Below are 14856 nucleotides of genomic sequence, written 5' to 3' on the forward strand. Positions count from 1 at the left end.
CCTTCCTGAGTTTGAAAAAGGCTTTGTGTTCGGCACCGGCTCTGGGAATCCCCGACAGTGGTAAGCCATTTACCCTGTTTGTCCATGAGAAAGAAGGATATATGACAGCTATACTGACACAAGAACATTGGGATCGGCAAAGACCTATTGGCTATTATTCGGTAAAACTGGATGCAGTAGCCCTCGGATGGGGAAGTTGCCTCAGGGCCATAGAAGCTACATGTCGAGCAGTAATGATCACTGTGGGTCTAGTCCTCGACCAAAAGCTGATTGTCAAGTGTCCCCACACCGTACATGCTTTGCTGTCTATGAATAGAATGTCTCAGGTGACGGCAGCTAGATGGACCCGCTGGACAGCAGTTTTGGAAGCTCCTAATCTCCATATCGTCCGGGCCAGCCCAATTAATCCCGCAACTATGCTCCCGATGTCAGAATAGAGGGAGCAAGAGGGGGGAGAATGTGAAGAGCATGACTGCGTGGTGATTTTAAAAGAAACAGAAGAAGCAGCCTTAGCAGCAGAGGAGCCTCTGCACAACCCAGACCTCATCCTGTTTACAGATGCTTCCTCCTTTGTTGACAATGGTACCAGAAAAGCAGGATGGGCAGTTACAACCTTATATGAGGTAGTGGCAAAAGGATGTTTACCCTCAGGAACGTCAGCACAACAGGCCGAGTTACGGGCCCTGTGTGAAGGACAGACAGCTAATGTCTACACAGATTCGCGTTATGCTTTTGGAGTTGCTCACGACTTTGGTCTGTTATGGCGGAAAAGGGGATTCCTTACTGCTGCTGGTACACCTATTCGAAATGGAAAAGAAGTCCAAGACTTACTGGCGGCCATACAATTATCTCAGGAAGTATCCATCCTGAAGTGTAAGGCCGATACCAAGAAAAATACCACGGAAGCACAGGGAAATGCCCGAGCCGACCAGGCAGCTTAAGATGCCGCCTCACAGGGCGTTCCCACAGAAGAACCAACACAGATGTGCAGATTGAAAGCACTCAGGACTCTGACACGAGACCTTCAAACAATGCAAGGCGAGTGCTCCCGAGAGGAAAAATGGACATGGATTGAGGCAGGAATTAAGCTATGCGAAGATGGTATCCGGAGAGAAAGAGTTACCGACAAGCCAGTCGTGCCACAAACGCTTACGCCGTTTTTAGCCCAACAGATCCACTCGTGGGGACACTTGGCCTCACAACAGATGACGGCATGGTTCCAGAAAATCTGGTGGGGTCAGGGATTTAAAAAACATGCCCAGCTGGTAGCAGACAGCTGTGTGGTCTGCCAGAAAAATAATTCTGGACCCATCACGGTAATGCCCCAACTGAGGCCCCCTGCCCCTGTCGGACCATTGCAGCATCTGCAGGTCGATTATATATCTCTTCCTTCATGCCAAGGATAAACTAACATTCTTGTCATGGTCGACAGATTCTCTAGATGGGTAGAAGCTGTCCCAACTAAAAGAGCCACAGCCAATCACACTGCAAAGGTCTTGTGTAAGGATTACATTCCCCGATGGGGAATCCCGAGTAGCATTGACTCAGATCAGGGAACACACTTCACAGGTGCTGTCTGCCAAGAAGTCTGTAGGTTACTGAACATTACGTGGGATTTACACTGTCCTTATCATCCACAATCATCAGGACAAGTAGAGCGAATTAATCGAACTCTGAAACAACAGCTTGCCAAATATAACCAAGAAGGAGCACCATGGCCTCAGGCACTACCAATAGTGCTATGTAGCATTAGGGCAACCCCAAACAGAACTACAGGTCTAAGCCCATTTGAAATTATAACAGGAAGACCCATGTCACTGCCAGGAACTATCGATTTAAGGAAAGCTGATGTTCACTTAATGAGTGACACTTCATTATCATACTGTCAGAACCTAACCAATGCTATTAGTTCTGTTTCCCGACAGGTATCGGCAGCTTGGGGTAATCCACCCGAAGGAGGACACGACATCATCCCGGGAGTCTGAGTGTATGTGAAAAAATTGCATAAAGAACCTTTGGGTGCCAAGTGGGAGGGACCTTACCAAGTGTTATTGACCACCCAGGCAGCTGTTAAAGTCCAAGGAAAGAAAGCCTGGATCCACGCTTCACACGTTAAACGAGCACCCGTAACTGAAGCTGAAATCTAATAAGGACAATTACTTTTTGCCAAAATGTCTAAATTTACTGTATTACTGATTGTAGATATTCTAGGCATTTGCCTACTTCTTACTAGCCGATCCTCTGCACCAAAGGGAAATAGTAGGGTAGCAAGGGAATTACATATAAATATCTTTTTATATATGTCATACATTTATGCCAAACAAGGTAACATTTCTAGTTGTTGGGTGTGTGTGCATATTCCTATTCACTCAAAGGAAGGGATTCCCTTGAGGCCAGTTCTCTTGAATATCTCGGAAATGGCTGAGTGGATAATTAATCAAAACAAAACAGGCAATGCGTTTCAGGATACGGAAAACTGGGCACGTAAATGGAAGTCAGCAGGTTACAATCTGACTACCTTTGAAGGGGGATATGAACCGTGCTATAATAATTCCCAACGGCCCCCATTTTTTGTTATCACTAACACAACGGGAATAGAAAGACCAGGGGAATCGGTCTGTCTGATTAGAAACATCAAAGGAGGCCAAAATATGGGGTATAGTAACTGCTCCTGGAATTATAATATAATCAAGCCACGGAACCGTCCAAACTGGGCCGATGTGGGAATTTTTAACATAACGGGGATTCTGAATAAAACAGATGGAAAAGCCTGGACAGGCCCCGGAGTGTTGCTGACAAAGAAACAGCTAACCTTCGTTGCCTATAATGGCACCTATTGGGTGTGTGGCCACAAGGCCTACCCTGGGTGCCCCAGAATTGGACGGGATCCTGCTATTTAGCCTACATTGTGCCTTATATGTATCATATAAAGTCACTGTCGGAACATTTACACCGTCCTAAGAGAGCTATCACAGAAACAGAGAGGTTATTTGCCATTCTGATCCGCAGGTATGGGACTGCCAGACTGGCAAGGGAATCCATTAACATGGCATCCGATGTGGAACGGGTAGCTAATGATACCTCAGAGGACCTAGTTAAAATCAATGCAGAAATGGTAGCAATCCGCACAGTAGCCCTACAGAATAGACTGGCCCTTGATTACATCCTGACTGAAAAGGGAGGTACTTGCGCCCTACTCGGAACTGAGTGTTGCACATATATCCCAGATAGCTCCGAAGAAATTACCCACTTAGCGGAGCATATCCAAAAGGAGGTAGAAAAACTTAAGCAACCCCCATCATTCACTTTGCGGAGCGGAGACACTGAATGGCTAGGTTCAATAGGAACTTCATTGGTGGAAGGTTTAATTCTATTCGTTGTAATTATTTTACTTTTATATTGTTTGTTTATGTTGATTAAATGTTGTTGCAACCAGGCGGCTGTAGCTGCTGTCCCGCAGGTGAGACGCCTAGCAGGTCCCAGCAGACCGTCTGTACGTGGCACAGGAGTATGTTATGCTTAAGGGAAGGTTGTTTATTGGTTGAATTAAGATATTGATTTGGATTAAATTGGAATAAGGTTAATTAACCTACTAAAACCAGACTTCCATTGTGGCCACGATGGAGCTCGGGTTGGTGTAAATTTGTGTGGAAGCTACTAGTCCGGACACGTGGCGAAACACATCAACAAATTTTAGAAGGAAACTCGATTAACATGTATGAAATTATTTTGTAGAATGTTTAACCAGTGATAGCTGATGTTTTATGATTCAGTTTGTGAAAGAATCAAAGGGGGTATTGATAGAGAATTCAAGCTCTGCAGCCTGGCTGCAGTTTTTGAGAAAACACAGACCACATTGCATTAAGTCATCAATCAACTTGACATTTTAGGACCTTGGGTAGCGAGCCGATTAAAAGGTTAACAGACTATCAATTGAGCCAATAAGGTCAAAGAAGGCGAGTTCTTTTCTGTAAATTGAACCAGGTGTAAGTACAGTCATTTTGGCCATGTGGTCTCAGAAGGACAAAGGCTTGGCTTAAAGCCAAGAGCTTGTTGCTGCTGTCAGAATAAAATTACATTAAAACTACAACTGGAGTTCGTATTTCATTGGAAATTAAGAGATCTAACACAGGTGGACTCTCTTTTGTAGGGTAATCATGTGATTTTGCCTAAGAAAGGCAGGGAAACGTTCATATGCGACCAACCCAGGCATAGTAATGATGAAAGCTATAGCCAGATCCCATGTGTGGTGACCCGGCATCGACTCAGATTTGGAGTATTGCATGCGCCAATGCAACACTTGCTCTCAACTGAGCAATGCACACAGGGAGGCACTGCTAAGTTTGTGGTAATGGCCCTCCAAACTGTGGTTTAAGATCCACGTTGACTTTGCTGGCCCGTTTCGAGGCAAAATGTTTTTGATTGTTGTGGGTGCTTATTCAAAATGGATTGAGTGTATAATAATGTCTGTGAGCACATCCACTGCCACCATTGAAAGCCTACGAGCCATGTTTGCCACACACGGCCTGCCTGATGTCCTTTTCAGTGACAATGGGTCGTGCTTCACCAGTGCTGAATTCAAGGAATTCATAACCCGCAATGGGATCAAGCACGTCACACCTGCCCCGTTCAAGCCCGCATCCAACGGCCACGCAGAATGGGCAGTCCAAACCATCAAGCAAAGCTTGAAACGCGTGTCGGAAGGCTCCCTGCGGACTCGCCTGTCCCAAGTCCTGCTCAGCTACCGCACCAGACCCCATTCGCTCACCGGGGCTCCCCCAGCTGAGCTGCTCATGAAAAGGGCGCTCAAAGCAAGGCTCTCTCTTGTCCACTCTGATCTTCATGATTGCGTTGAGGACAAGCGACATCAACAAAGCATGTACCATGATCGCGCAAATTTGTCACGCGATATTGAAGTCAGTGACCCTGTATTTGTACTCAACTATGGACATGGTCCCAAATGGCTTGCTGGCACTGTCATAGCCAAAGAAGGGAGTAGGGTGTTTCGGGTCAAACTCGCAAATGGACTAACTTGCAGAAAGCATTTAGACCAAACCAAACTGCGACTCACAGACAGCCATGAGCAACCCGAAGAGGACACCACCAACTTCGACCCTCTGACACACACATAAGTGGCAACCGACATCACGGTTGACCACGAAGCTGAACTCACCATCCCCAGCAGCCCAGCAAGGCCAGCTGCACAGCAGCCCAGTGAAGAACCAACCAACTCATTTGTACCGAGACAATCGACTAGGGAGCGAAAGGCCCCAGACCGTCTCACCCTGTAAATAAATGTACTATTGACTTTGGGAGGGAGTGATGTTATGTATGCAACCCTATGTAGCCAGTATTATAACGCCCTCAGAGGGCATACCTGTTAGAGTCACAAGGGATCCCAGCATCTGGAGTTAGAATAAAGGAAATAAGGTCACACTTACTCACATCTACAGTACTCAGTTAGATTACTTTATTACGAACATAACACTAGGGTCCTAAAAGAAGTGGCTGCGGAGGTAATGGATGCATTGGTTGTAACCTACCAAAGTTCCTTGAATTCTGGGGAGGTCCCAGTGGATTGGAAAACCGCAAATGTAACGCCCTTATTTAAAAAAGGAGGCAGACAGAAAGCAGGAAACTATAGACTAGTTAGCCTAACATCTGTCGTTGGGAAAATGCTGAAGCCATTATTAAGGATATTTGGAAAAACATAATTCAATCAAGCAGAGTCAGCATGGTTTTATGAAAAGGAAATCATGTTTGACAAATTTGCCGGAGTTCTTTGAGGATGTAACGAGCAGGGTGGATAAAGGGGGAACCAGTGGATGTGGTGTATTTGGATTTCCAGAAGGCATTCGATAAGGTGCCACATAAAAGGTTACTGCACAATATAAGAGCTCACGGGATTGGGGGGGAATATATTAGCATGGATAGAAGATTGACTAACAGAAAACAGAGCCGGGATAAATAGGTTATTTTCGTTTGCCAAATGGAAGTGGGGTGCCACAGGGATCGGTGCTAGGGCCTCAACCATTTACAATCTATATTAATGACTTGGATGAAGGGACTGAGTGTAATGTAGCCAAGTTTGCTGACGAAACAAGGATGGGTGCGAAAGCAAGTTGTGAGGAGGACACAAAAAATCTGCAAAGGGATATAGACAGGTTAAGTAAGTGGGCAAACATTTGGCAGATGGAGTATAATGTGGGAAAGTGTGAGGTTATCCACTTTGGCAGGAAAAATAAAAAAGCAAATAATTTAAATGGAGAGAGATTACAAAATGCTGCAGTACGGAGGGACCTGGGAGTCCTTGTGCATGAAGCACAAAAAGTTAGTATGCAGGTACAGCAAATAATCAAGGCAAATGGAATGTTGGTCTTTATTGCAAGGGGGATGGAGTATAAAAGCAGGAAAGTCCTGCTCCAGCTGTACAGGAGGTATTAGTGAGGCCACATCGAGAGTACTGTGTACAGTTTATTTAATCCCTCTTTATTTAAGGAGGGATAAACAGGTTGGAACTCCCTTATCCGGAACTCCCTTATCCGGCACCACCCATCATCCAGCATAATTCTGGTGGCCGGGGGTGCATGCGCAGAACGCGGCCGACCTCCACCCTGGCTTTGGGGCCGTGGCGACACTCGGCCCGCTGGGGCCCGCCTACACTGAGCCCGCCAACGGCCTGCTGATACTCAGCCCGCCGGGGGCCGGCCGACCCTTCGGGCCCGCCCAGCGCACCGACCTCCTCCCCTACCCCTCCCCGACCTCAGGCCGCCTCCTCCTCTCCCCCCCCCCCCACCCTTCGGACTGACTTTATCCGATAAAATCCCTTATTGAGCACAGGCCAGGTCCCGAGGTGCCGGATAAGGGAGATTCAACCTGTACTTGCATTGGAGGCAGTTCAGAGAAGGTTCACTATGTTGATTCCTGAGAAAAAGGGGTTGACTTATGAAAAACGCTTAAGCAGCTTGGGCCTATACTCATTGGAGTTTAGAAGAATGAGAGGTGATCTTATTGAAATATATAAGATATTGAGGGGGCTCGACAAGGTAGATGCAGCGAGGATGTTTCCACTCGTGGGGGAATGTAGAACTAGGGGTCATAGTTTAAGAATAAGGGGTTGCCCATTTAGAACTGAGATGAGGACAAATTTCTTCTCTCAGAGGGTCGTAAATCTGTGGAGCTGTGGAGGTTGGGTCATTGAATATATTTAAGGTGTAGATAGACAGATTTTTGAACGATAAGGGATTCAAGGGTTATGGAGAGCGGGCAGGGAAGTGGAGCTGAGCCGAAGATCAGATTAGCCATGATTTTATTAGAAACATAGAAATTTACAGCGCAGAAGGAGGCCATTTCGGCCCATCGTGTCCACGCCGGCCGACAAAGAGCCGCATGGCCCTTGGACAGCAGCCCTGAAGGTTACATATAAACCTATGAACAATGACGGAAAGGCAAAGAGCACCCAGCCTAACCAGTCCGCCTCACACAACTGCGACACACCTTATACTGAAACATTCTACACTCCACCCCAACCGGAGCCATGTGATCTCCTGGGAGAGGCAAAAACCAGATCAAAACCCAGGCCAATTTCGGGAGAAGAAATCTGGGAAAATTCCTCTCCGACCCATCCAGGCGATCAAAACTAGTCCAGGCGATCACTCTGGCCGTATTCGATTCCCTGCAGTACTTACCATTATATCTGCGCCGACCAACAAAAGGTCATCCAGTCTAATCCCAATTACCAGCTCTAGGTCTGTAACCCTGCAGGTTACGGCACTTTAAGTGCCCATCCAACCATCTCTTAAAAGTGGCGAGGGTTTCTGCATCCACCATTCTTCCAGGCAGTGAGTTCCAGATCCCCACAACCCTCTGCGTAAAGAAGCCCCCCCCCTCAAATCCCCTCTAAACCTTCCCCCAACCACCTTAAAACTAAGCCGCCTTGTAATAGACCTCTCCACCAATGGAAATTGGTCCTTACTATCCACTATGTCCAGGCTCCTCAATATTTTGTACACTTCAATGAGGTCTCCTCTCAACCTCCTCTGTTCCAATGAGAACAAACCCAGCCTATCCAATCTGTCCTCATAACTAAGATTCTCCATTCCAGGCAGCATCCTAGTAAATCTCCTCTGCACCCTCTCGAGTGCAATCATGTCTTTCCTATAATAGTGACCAGAACTGCACATAGCACTCCAGCTGTGGCCGAACCAAAGTATTATACAATTTAAGCATAACCTCCCTGCTCTTATATTCTATGCCTCGGCCAATAAAGGCAAGCATTCTGTATGCCTTCTTATCCACTTGGCCTGCTACTTTCAGGGATCTGTGGACAAGGACTCCAAGGTCCCTTTGTTTATCCACATTATTAAATGAGGACGCGGGCTCGAGGGGCCAAATGGCCTACACCTGTTCCTATTTTGTTTCTTATAAATTTTACTGCAACAGTCACAAAAACTCCTCCACCAAAATAAAACCATACAATATACAACGTTATGTTGCAGGGCACTAAACAACAATGAAGTTCCTTAAATCAACAAAACTTTTTTTAACGCTGCGATTTTTGGCTGGGGCACAAAAGCTTCCTTGTGTCGTGCCCTGATTTTGCAACCCCGATCATGGAACCTCATTTTTTTGCAGAATTTTGTAGACGAGGACGAAAACTTTTTCTAGGCGGTGTCAGGACCGTCCCTCCACCATTACTGCCTCGAAATCTCAAAAGCCGAAAATTCAGCCCATGTTTAAACGAGTTTGCAATGTTTCACTTCAGCTCATCAGCAATGACTTGTGCCCATTTCATGGAGTGGATCTACTCTCCCACAATGGGTTGACAGACAGCACTGCAAGCTTCCAGCCGCCTCGCACATGCGCAAGAGCAGGAGCGAGGGCTGCTGGGATCGGGAAGTGCCGCGAACAGGAAGCGGCCCGAGCTCGGGCTATGAGCGAGGAGTGGGTAAGTGAATGAGAGCACTGCGTCACGCTGGGCCGGGGTCCCCTCGCCCTCCCGGGCTGTGGCCTCCCGGTGTTCCCTCAGTGCTCGGGTCGAGCAGGGGCCCCGCGGTGGGCTTAGTGCGCTGGAAAGTGAGAGTGCTGGGCGGCCGGGGCACTCGGGGAAGTGCCCGGTTGCTGGGCTCCGGGAGCGGGTGTCTCACGGGGCGGAGGGTTGGCTCACCCTGCGGTTCTGGAGCAGGGACACGTGTGAAAGTTGTGTTGGTAAAATGGAGAATACCGATCTCTGGTCTTTTGTCATAACCTTGTGAGAGAGATCGCCCCATGAGTCACACCTTGCAACAGTGCACCCGGTTCCCAGACACCGCCTCATTCCCCTCATCTACAACTTAACAGGTAGGAGGTACCGGCAAACCCTTCACCCTCTCAGCTGGGTAAGCAGAGTACTCTACTTAAAGGGCAAAAGGCTCACAGCCAAAAAACAAGTCACTCAAGGCTCCTGTTGGAACTCATCGGTCAGCTAATTCCGAACTTCTACCACTGAGGGACTATCAAGTAGCAGGAGGTTCGGAGTGAATTGTCACCAAGGAAGGACATGGTTAGAAATAACATTACAGAGGCACACGAATTTGTTTTCATTCATTTTTTCTTTTAGCACTACCAAAGTATGTATAAAATGATTTGGCATGATGGAGAAATGCCTGCATGGGTAGCAACAGTGAGGCTTAGTCGTTGAGAAAACTACATGCCAGCAAATTAATAAGTTGATGCAATTGCCGAGGTGGGGATCATGATAGCAAGACTGATTTTGTAGTTGGCAAGTATCTTGGATCAAGATGTCTCTCAGGAGCTGTGTCTAGTTGCCTTCTAGCTGACAGCACGTTCTCGTGGATGACCTTTTCCTTAAACGAGACCCTATGGTTCTGGGTGCTTGGTTACCCTATTGCTCTTAATTTTCCTCTTCTCTTAATAACATCCTGGAATGCAAAAGATAACCCCATCTTCTTTTCTCTACTGCACTCTGTCTTAAACCCCTCTTCCCTGTCTAATCCACCCTCGCCTCTAACAAGTGCGAGGAGCTCATGGACTTTTGTCACTAAGATTGAGACCATCTGTTCACCTGCCTCTGCCGCTTCTCTCCCTTTCCCTCGTCCATTGGCCAAACTTCCTCTAAGTTACACCGTTCTCTAGCCCTAAACTTGCATCTTTCTCTAGTTTCTCTCCTATCTCCCCTCATGCCCTCTGAGTGCAGAATATAAGAAATAAGAGCCAGGAGTAGGCCATTCGGCCTCTGGAGCCTGCTCTGCCATTCTATAAGATCATGGCTGATCTACCTCAACTCCACTTTCCTGCATTATCCCCATATCCCTTAATTCCCTTAATATCAAAAAATCTGTCGATCTCTGTTTGGAATATATTCAATGACTGGGCCTCCACAGCTCACTGGGGTAGAGAATTCCAAAGATTCACCACCCTCTGAGTGAAGAAATTTCTCCTCATATCGGTCTTAAATGGCCAGCCCCTTATTCTGAGACTCTGATCCCTTGTTCTGGACTCCCCAGCCAGGGAAGACATCCTCCTTGCATCAACCCTGTCGAGCCCTGTAAGAATTTTGAATGTTTCAATGCGATCACCTCATTTTTCTAACCTCTACAGAATATAGGCCTAGTCTACTCAATCTTTCCTCACCGGACAATCCCCCCTGCCCCCAGGAATCAGTCTGGTGAACCTTCATTGCACTCCCTCTATAGCAAGGAGACCAAAACTGTACACAATGCTCCAGATATGGCCCCACCAGGGCCCGATATAATTGCAGTAAGACATCTTTACTCTTGTACTCAAATCCTTTTGTAATAAAGGTCAACATACCATTTGCTTTCTTAATTGCTTGCTGCACCTGCATGTTAACTTTCAGTGATTTGTGTACAAGGACACCCAGGTCCCTCTGATCACTAACATTTCCCAATCTCCATTTAAAAAAAAATACTCTGCTTTTCTGTTTTTCCTACCAAATTGGATAACTTCACATTTCTCCACATATTCCATTTGCCATGTTCTTGCCCACTCACTTAGCCTGTCTATATCCCCTTGAAGCCTCTTTACATCCTCCTCACAACTTACATTCTCACATAGCTTTGTATCATCAGCAAACCTGGATATATTACATTTGGCTCCCTCATCCAAATCATTCATTATTGTGAACAGCTGAGGCCCAAGTACTGTACCGATGCTTGCGGTATCCCACTAGTTAGTCTGTCAACCCGAAAATGACCCATTTATTCCTATTCTCTGTTTTCTGTCAGTTAACCAATCCTCAATCCATGCTAGGATATTAGCCCCAATCCCATGATCCCTAATTTTGTTTAATCGCTCCTGTGTGGCACCTTATCGAATGCCTTCTGAACACATCCACTGGTTTCCCCTTATCTATTCTGCTGGTTAGAACCAGATTCATCAAACATGATTTCCCTTTCATAAATCCGTGTTGACTCTGCCCAATTCTATTATTATTTTCTAAGTGCCCTGTTACCACGTCCCTAATAATAGATTCTAGCATTTTCCCTACTACTGTCAGGCTAACTTGCCTGTAGTTCCCTGTTTTCTCTCCCCCTCTTTTCTTAAATAGTGGGGTTACATTTTCTACCTTCCAATCTGTGGGAACCGTTCTAGAATCTATGAAATTTTGGAAGATGACAACCAATGCATCCACTATCTCTCTATAGCCACCTATTTCAAAACCATCAGGTCCAGGGGATTTATCGGCTTTCAGTCCCATTAATTTCTCCACTTTTTTTTTTAACCAATATTTATTTCTTTCAGTTCCTCATTCTTGCTTGGTTCTCTGCTATTTCCAGGAGGTTTTTTGCATCAGACAGGCACAAAATATTTGTTTAATTTCTCTGCCGTTTCCTTGCTTCCCCGTTATAATTTCTCCTGTAAGGAACCCATGTTTATTTTTGCTAATCTTTTCCTTTTTACATACCTATGGAAGCTTTTACAGTCTGTTTTTATGCCTCTCACTAGCTTGCTCTTGTATTCTATTTTCGCTTTTTTAAAATCAATTTCTTGATCCTCCTTTGCTGAGTTATAACATGCTTACAATCCCCAATACTATTTTTGGCAACATTATAAGCCTCTTCCTTTGATCTAATACTATCTTTAACTTCTCTTGTTAGCCGCGGTTAGATCACTTTTTTCCTGTGGGGTTTTTATGCCTTAAAGGAATGTCTATTTGTTGTAAATTATGTATCAATTCTTTCAATACCAGCCATTGCTTGTCTATTGTCATACCTTTTAATGTAGTTTCCCAATCTACCTTTGGCAACTCTCCCCTCATACCTATGTAGTTTGCTTTGTTTAGATCTAACTAAATCACTTTCGGATTTAACTAAATCACTTTCAAACTTAATGTAAACTTCTATCATATTATGGTCACTCTTCCCTAAAGGCCCCTTTACAACAAGGTTATTAATTAATCTTTTCTCATGGCACAGTACGAGATCTAAAATAGCCTGTTCCCTCGTTGGTTCCTCAACATACTGATCCAGAAAACTATCTTGTATACATTCCATGAATTCATTCTCTACACTATTATCCATGAGACCCACCTCTTGCTCCCTCGATTCCATTCTCACTAAACTACTGACGACCCAACTTCCTGGCTCCCATGTTGGTTGATATTCTAAACAGTTCTCTCTCCGTGGGTACTGTCCCGCTTGCCTTCAAATCTGCCATCATCGCCCCTCTTCAAGCAACCAACCCATGACCTCTCCATCTTTGTAAACTACTGCCCCATCTCCTACCTCCTTTTCCTCTTCAAAGTCATTGAATGTGCTGTCGCCTCCCAAATCCGTGCCCATCTTTTCCAGAACTTCATGTTTGAATTCCTGCAATTAGGTTTCTGCTCCTGCCACAGTACCGAAACAACTCTTTATTAAAGTCACAAAAATCACAAAGTCTGTGATTGTGACAAAGGTCGTAAATTATCCCTCCTCGTCCTTCTTGACTTGTCTGCAGCCTTTGACACGGTTGAGTAATTTATCCTTCTCCAACGCCTCTCCACTATCGTCCAGCTGGGTGGGACTGTACTTTCCTGGTTCCATTCTTATCTATTTAATCGTAGCCAGAGAATCAGCTGCAATGGCTTCTCTTCCCACGTCCACACAGTTGCCTCTGGTGTCTCCTAAGAATCTATCCTTGGCCCTCCTATTTCGCATCTACAGGCTGTCCCTCGGTGACATAATCGGAAAACACATTGTCTGTTTCCACATGCTCGCTGATGACACCCAGCTTGACCTCACCACCCCATCTCTTGATCTCTTCACTGTCTCTAAATTGTTGCACTACTTGTCCGACATCCAGCACTGGATGAGCAGAAATTTACTCCAACTAAATAATGGGAAGACCAAAGCCATTGTCTTTTTCCCCTGCCACAAACTCCGTTCCCTTGCCACAGACTCCATCTCTCTTCCAGGCAACCTTGATATATTTTGCCACGAGATGAGCTTCTGACCACATATCTGCACCACTAAGACCGCCTATTTTCAGCTCCATAGTATCACCTGATTCCGCCCCTGCCTCAGCTCATCCGCTGCTGAAGCCCTCATTCACGCCTTCGTTACCTCTAAATTTGATTATTCCAACGCTCTCCTGGCCGGCCTTCCTCCATAAACTTGAGGTCATCCAAAACTCTGCTGCTCGTGTTCTAATTTGCACCAAGTCCCGTTCACCCAGCACCAATGTGTTCTCTCTCATTTTCTTCTGGCCCGCACAGCCCCTTCAACAGGCTGCGCAGCCCATTCAAATGTCCATGCATACTTTGTTTTGTTTTTAATAGCCAGTGAATCTAGACTATTGTTTCAAAACATAATGCGTCATAATTTGCTGTAGGAGGGCAACGACCGGCGACCGCTATTGAGTAGACTTGCTTTTGCCTATTTAATTGTGATATTTTGCATGGCAAGTTGCTGAAAATGCGAGCTGACAACGTAGCGTGAGGGAAATCGGGCATCTCGGACCTGAGTGAACTGGGCAAGCAACTGTGTATCTCCTTAACCAATCAGATTAAAGAACTGCGCAGGACTGAGCAGGAAGTGTAAATTAGAGTGGATGAATTCAGTGTCAAATCAGGCACAGAAAAAGAAATAGAGAGGAATGGATTGGACTGAGCGACAGAGAAAAATGGCAGAATGGAAGTTTTAAAAAGAAAATGAATTTTACTTTAAAAAAATATCCTACAACAATTAAAACCTGAAGGAATGAGTCTCCACACTTGTAAAAGTTTATTTTCATTGCCAGATATGTTGTTTGGCAGCAATTAACACCTTTCACATGGTTAAAGGGTATTTAGACTGAAAGGGACAAGACTTAACTTTCTGTGTTAAGCTTAGTTCGTATCTACCACACACGTACAGCAATTTCACGTTGTTCAATGCATTTGGATGGTGAGACAGTGCAATGCTGTATTTGCAAAGCTAATGGCAGAGTGGCGCTTATTGGACAGCAACTTTTGGCATTCTGGATTTGTTATAACTGCACATCTGCCCTCACCTGCAGCATTTGTGCATAAATAACGGCGAGCCTCACCATTATTTTGACTGCAAATTATGGCCCATTGTTAATACACTACATAAAATATGTTCTGACCAACCTCCTGGCCTTGTGTAACTATATCTATTTGGGAGAAACATCTATAACTTTACAAGTCCCATGATATCATACACCATGCACAGGAGAGGAGTAATATTGGATTTGAGGATAATGCATATGTTGTTGCAGGCTAGCAGGAAGCACACACAATGTCATTAATGGCTAGTTAGTACACTAGTGACTTTTGTATTTGTGAGTATGTATATTTTAGGGTCGGACTGTACATGATTTTGGAATGCCACTCTGCAATGTGGAAAGTTATTA

At 45.4% G+C, this 14856-nt stretch overlaps 1 protein-coding gene across 3 annotated transcripts in view; it reads left to right on the forward strand.

The window, feature by feature from the left end:
* Nucleotides 1-8808: 8808 nt before the first annotated feature.
* LOC139264450 (alpha-1,6-mannosylglycoprotein 6-beta-N-acetylglucosaminyltransferase A-like) overlaps nucleotides 8809-14856 on the forward strand; it is a 157382-nt gene continuing 151334 nt past the window's right edge. The window contains exon 1 of one of the 3 annotated variants that reach the window (XM_070880948.1): nucleotides 8809-8947. The gene's annotated coding sequence lies outside the window, so the exon portion shown is untranslated. Of the gene's footprint in view, nucleotides 8948-8967; nucleotides 9340-14856 lie in introns of those variants that run through there. The other 2 variants (XM_070880951.1, XM_070880949.1) reach the window with 2 other exon arrangements.

Source organism: Pristiophorus japonicus, chromosome 5, assembly GCF_044704955.1.
Source record: "Pristiophorus japonicus isolate sPriJap1 chromosome 5, sPriJap1.hap1, whole genome shotgun sequence".
Lineage (NCBI taxonomy): Eukaryota > Metazoa > Chordata > Chondrichthyes > Pristiophoridae > Pristiophorus > Pristiophorus japonicus.